Here is a 6419-nt window from a genome sequence, read left to right on the forward strand (position 1 = left end):
CTCTCGGGGGGAGGGTTAGGGTCTATAACTGCCATTCTGGCAATATTGCCTACTCTGTTAATCATCAAGTTGGCATCTCGTGGGTTGACCCTAACCCTAACCCCACCAACCACAAACAGGAAGTCCTCCTGCTCCTCTGGCTCCTCCTCGTGGGGTCGATTTTCTTCCATTTTTATTTTTCAGGTTACCTTGAAGAGAAAGTTTTCAAAATGAATAACCCTAAAAAGACAGGGTTAGCCATAAAAACTCTCTTTAGACCGGGCTTGCAGTCTATATGATCCTATAGTTTAAAAGAAAAAAAAGGTTTTCTAACCCCCTTTCATTTTTGGAAAACTTTATATCTGAAAGATACGTAAATAAACTATATATCATGCCTTCTGCCAGCATCGCATTGTCTCTGACAGCGGCTCTCTGTCTCTCCCTCACTCTGCTCTGCTCGTCTGCTGCCGGTGGTGCGCTTGTGCAGTCACATAGTAAATACGCGAGTGAAACGCCAGTCAGCGCCATGTTCTTTATCTTTATTCTCAAGTGATTGTAACATTACATCGTGCGTCAGGGTCCCAAATGCGTCACTGAAATTTTGAAATGTTTATTTATGACCCCCCCCCCCCCCCCCCCCCACACACACACACACACACACACACACACACACACACACACACTACAGTAGGTGTGTCTGTGTATACTGTACATTTGATTGAAGCGTACCAGAGTCCTCCATTAGATTAAGGGCAATGCTTTTTCTCATTGGCTTCAGATCTCCCAGGAGGCCCTGCTCCACCCCAGGAGTGGCCAGGATCAGGTGCTCAGCCATCTTAGAACACAGGTTAGTGTTAGCTGTGTTATTTAAAGTGTTATTTGGACACATATTCTAGGCTATATAATCGTACTTTGCTAACAAACACGCCACAGGAAACAAGGTCTCTTTGGCAAGGATGAGAGACGGTTTCACACTGCCAATGCAAGATGGTCCCGCCTCTCATCCTGCGCATATAAGATCTGAGGAAAAAAAAAAAAACATTTCCCTTTGTTACTTCCATATCAGAAACCATGGAACATACTTGAAGCACAATAAATGTAGGAGTTACTTGCCTTGTTGCTGTTTGGCAGTGCTTAATCTGGTCTGGTGTCGCTCACATGGGGTTAATATAAATGCAGCGGTTTTCTTTGAGATACATCACCTTCAGCAGATTGGATACTTTAATACTTCAAAAGATGAGTTGTAAATATCGTTGCATAATTTGCATTGATTAAAGTTCACTTACTACTAGAGTGTAGTGGTCATTTTTAAGCACCGCTCCCATTACAACATCAAATGCAAGGGCATCGATCTGCAATTGATAATTTAATTTGTGACTATGGTGTGATCATAACCAAGACTTTTAAAAGCAACATTATACTTACGGTTTTTACTAGGGGTGTGTATCCATCCCTTACATGGCGATTCGATACGTATCCGATACATGGGCTCAGATGCGATTCAGAGTCGATATATCTTACATACAGAACGATTCGATACGATTCAATTCGGTGCAATTTTGATACGATTTTGATTTTGTGGAATTGTATGTGATTCGATTGGATTCGATACGATTCGATGCGATACGGTGTGATCTGATACATACGTTTAATGAAACATTAATTTTCCATTCAATTAAGAAGCTATAATCTATAAAGTAGCATTGCTGACCTTCAAATAATGAATATCTCATAAAAGACCAAGGAATAACAGAAAATTGTAAAGAAAGATGGATGACAAATCATTTTAGTATCATGTCATTGTTGTGTTCATTCTAAATAGACACAGACGTGTAGATACAAAAAATTATTAATGTAAACTACAAAGCCTACTGACATGGTTTGAAAATCTGTCTCACACACCCATTTCAAAGAGCTTCACTTTAGCAGTTACAGTTGGTCAGGTGGAGCAATATAAAACAAACACACAAAAGGCCTGGCCCTTCAGGCTTCAGTACAGTGCAATAATTGTACTTTGCAAAGCTGCTATAATAACACTGAAAAACTAAAATATTACATCCTCACCAATGCCACAGATCAGATCAATCCTCAGCAATGCCACAGATCAGATCACCAAATAAAACTAGTAAAAGAGCCTGCTGTTATTCAGTCAATAAGATCATTTCAAAAAGATCCACTTTACAACAGTAACAACAGCAGTATAAAGTACAAGTGCAACATTTGAAGTCTGGCACACATCATGTCTTCTTGTTATCTTATGGCTCTACTGCAGTAGTTCTAAAAATAAATCAATGTCAAGGACCCCCAGTTTGACATGGATCAGGCTCTTGTCTTAAGTTTAAATGGAACCAAATGGACCCATTAGGGTCCATTTGGTTCCATTTGTACACTCCCCTGAGTTACACATACCCAAGGGTCCAAGACCATTAGGGTCCATTTGGTTCCATTTGTACACTCCCCTGAGTTACACATACCCAAGGGTCCATTTGGTTCCTATCATTTCGTCGAGGACCCCCTAGAACTCCCTCAAGGACCCTTGGGGGTCCCCGGACCCCACTTTGAAAACCAATACTCGCCCTTTGCAATAAAAGCTGATGCTGTGATTATTACCTTTGCTGTTAGATAGATAGATACCTTTATTATCCCAAGGGGGAAATTTAGTTGTACAGTTGTAGCACAGCAGTATACAGTTATTTACAAAGTTACAGAGAAGTAGGAAAAAATAGATAAGAGTAAAAACAAGAGCAGTACAGTACCAGTACCAAGAGAAGGTGCATCAAATAGAGGGGGCAAATTAAATATAAGTATATATACATAAAGTGTCTTACAAAAAGAGACCAAAGCAGTCAATGCTAGTTAGTGCAACAAGTATCTCACTGTCATTGTTAAACAAGACACATACTCAGAAACTACCAACACAACCTAATAGTGCAATGTCGAAAAACAGTGCGAAAAAAACAGAAAAAACTAGGCAGCGTGTCACCGCAAGACGCACATGAGCACTCTCCCTGGAAGGTCCTTAGAGGTCAAAGTCAATACAGCAATAGTTCCAACTTAATAGTGCAAAGTAAAAAAAACAGTGCAAAAAAAACAAAACAATAACAGCTCAGAGAAGAAGAAACTAGGAAGCATGTCACCGCAAGACGCACATGAGCACTTTCCCTGGAAGGTCCTTAGAGGTCAAAGTTGAAGTGCAGGGACTTCTGATGGTTCCACTGGGAAAAGTGTTATCCAATCCATTACTGTCTCATTCTTATAACATCCAAACGTTGCGTTTCTCCACTGGAATTATCCATAGTGTTATATGGAACTACCACGTTGTTGGTTTGTTTACAAGTCGCTGTGTGTCGCACAATTGCTAGCGTCATACACGCACCAGTGTGCTGCGTCGGAAGTAGCAGATCTATAAGTTTACAACCCATCCACATGCAACACACTGTGGGCTTGTAGATCTGCGGCTTCCCGCAGGACAGTGACTGCAGTACGCAGAAATCCAGCTCTATCAGAGGACAGAGCAGCAGGCAGCTTTTTCTTTTTTTTCTTTCAGTTGCACTGCAGCACTGACTGTGTTGTAGCAGTGTTCACTTTTGAAGTAATGATTTGTAACAGTAAACACTGAGTAAGTAAGTTCAGAATTTCACAGCAGGTTAATTATTTAATGCTAAAATCCAGATAATCCGATTATTAACTTTAGGACCGATACATCGACCGATACGGCCGCGATTTGGACCGATCCGGGTAAACGCGCATCGATGCGGCCGTATCGCTAGCGTTGAAACCGATAATCGATTCATATCGATTTTTTCCGGCACCCTTAGTTTTTACCCCCCTGCGCTTGGAGTCTCAGACCAAGCTCATCTCCTTTATTGGAAGGACATGGGTGGCCCTTTGGGCTCTTTTGGCCACCCATGTCAGATATGCCTTCACTGTTTACACACAAAAATATATATACAATTAAAATCACTTTAATATCAATAACACTTGCTCACAAAACAAGACTTACTGCATCCGTGAGCTTTTCGCTTGGTGACAAGCTGTGCATGTCTAGGGTATATAGGGAGAATGGGCCCCAGAATTTGCCCCCTTATGGCCCTGCTCCATATATTGTTGAGGACTACAAAAAAAAAAAAATGTTTGTCATTCGAAATTGTACATGCCATTATTATTATCCCTAATTTCGTTGTACTGTGTATGTGCTTTTACGTGTACTGTGCTTTGGAAATGAGTTGATCGTTGACAATGAAACTGTGCCTGTGCCTGTACTGTATTGTTACAATGACAATAAACTTCTATTCTATTCTTGATGTCACATTATTGAATAGGATTTACCAATGCTGTGAGGGCTGCAGGTTGGAGGGCTGGAGGTGGTGTGGAGGGGGCCAGGTGATGGTGACTGGTGGAGGACAGGAGGAGGCCCAGAGGGGCTGAAAGGAGGCTGTGCAGGCCCAGGGTCCAGGCCAGGAAGAGGACTGGAGGGACTGGGTGACAGTTGGGGAGGGTGGGGAGCAGGAGGCTGAGATAAAGGGGGAAATCCTCTCTGGAATCCTCTCCTCTGGCTCTATGTAGCGTTTCAGCTGGTCCAAATTAGCAATGAGCTTTTCATGTTTTGTCCCTACCAAGTACACCACTTTCCCCTTCCTGTCAGTGATGGTAAATGGCCCCAGCATCTCTGGGGTCATTTTCCCACCCTTCCTCTGCTCCTCCCTGATGTTCTTTTACAGAACCTTCTCCCCAACTGCCAGTTGGTCATCCCAGCCCTGCTCCAGCTTCCTCTTCCTGACCCTGTCCTGTTGTCTTCTGACATTGACCTGCACAGCCTCATAGACTGCTGGCTGTCTGTTCAGCCCCTCACAGACCTCATCCTGCCCAATCAATGTTTTTGCAGTAAACAACATTTAGGGGAAATGGCACATCTACAAGCTCACACCATGTTGCAATGTGTTGAGAGATTGTAGATTGGACATTTTCTAATAGCAAAGGAGGGGGTTAACATGAGTTGGTGCTCTGGTACTAACTGTGTCCTAAAAAGAATGGAGCCACTTACTTCATAGTCATCATGGACCTGTGATGGCAATCTGGCCTCCCTACCAAAGAGAAGGTAGAAGGGAGAGTACCTTGTTGTAATGTGCATTTTGGTCCGGAGGGAAAACATGGTTGGCTGCAAATACAGTTGTGCTCGAAATGATTCAACCCCCTCTGACAAATGTGTTCATTAGTGTAACCACTGTTCCTTTGACTTAGAACTTGTGAACTATGCTCAAATTGTACTTTTTTGGAACGTTCAGTGTCTTTGCAATTGTTTTATATCCTTTTTTTTTACAAGGGTTAGGGTTAGGGTCTTCTCTGAACTTGGCCATGTTTTTAACTGCTCTAATCACGGTCAACAACAAACTTCTAGTCAAGCCAGATTGCACATCTGATGCAACTATTTAAGCTCTTGATTAGTCGATTGCAGTTGATTACAGATGTTGAATGTGGCATTTAGCATTGAATTTGGAAAAAAACACAAGGCAAATGTTATTTTTTAGCTATTTACATTGTTCTTGTATGATTTATTTATTTCATTCAGTTGTCAGTTTGTGAATTTAGCCAATAAACCAGATTTGCACAACCGTATATACAAAAGGAATATGATAATTTTACTAGGACACAAAGCCAACAGTTCTACTTACTCAAGTCCTCCTCCTGTGCGTCGCCCTCTTCCCCGTTTGCAACCTCTTCCGCGCTGTCGACCTCCTCTTCTTCTTTGATCATGGACAGGTCTCTGCTGGTGCTGGCTTCACTGACTACAACAGACAAACTACACTCAGCTCAAGTAACCCAGAGGGTCCCTGTACCTCACTTTAAGAACCAGTGAGGTTTATAGGAATACAAAGCAATCGTTAAAGGGAACCATTAAGGAATCGGACTGTTAAGGAACCGAAACCGTTAAAATCCTAAACGATCCAAACCCTACTACGTACAGGCCTCTGTTGGCGGCTTGCACAGACAAACTGCCCTCAGCATATGTCAGCTACGTTTAGACTCAATAATTTTAAGTTTAACCCTTAAGTTCTGTTCAGATTCACTACACCTTCCTTCTGTTCGGGTCATTTTGACCCGGGGGATATTTGGTTTAAAAAAAACAACACTAATATAAATTTTAACTTAACAAATCATCATGATACATTGACTTTGACTCAATACCAAACAATTCATATGATATATATGGTAAATGTTTGCATTTCTGCTTTGCTTTATCACATTAAACACTGAACGAGCTAGGCGTTTTTACTGATTTAGCTGGAATTCATGTAAAAAACTACTTTATTTAATACTGGGCAATATTGCTCATGCTTATAGGAAAACATTAAAATCAGACAGGGGGGCTTCAGAAGGGGGGTGTTAGAAGGGGGGGGGGCTGTGTGTCTGTGTTTTGGCACAATACTGCGTATTTCTGT

This window comes from Nannobrachium achirus (assembly GCF_963921795.1).
Source record: "Nannobrachium achirus genome assembly, chromosome: 6".
NCBI lineage: Eukaryota > Metazoa > Chordata > Actinopteri > Myctophiformes > Myctophidae > Nannobrachium > Nannobrachium achirus.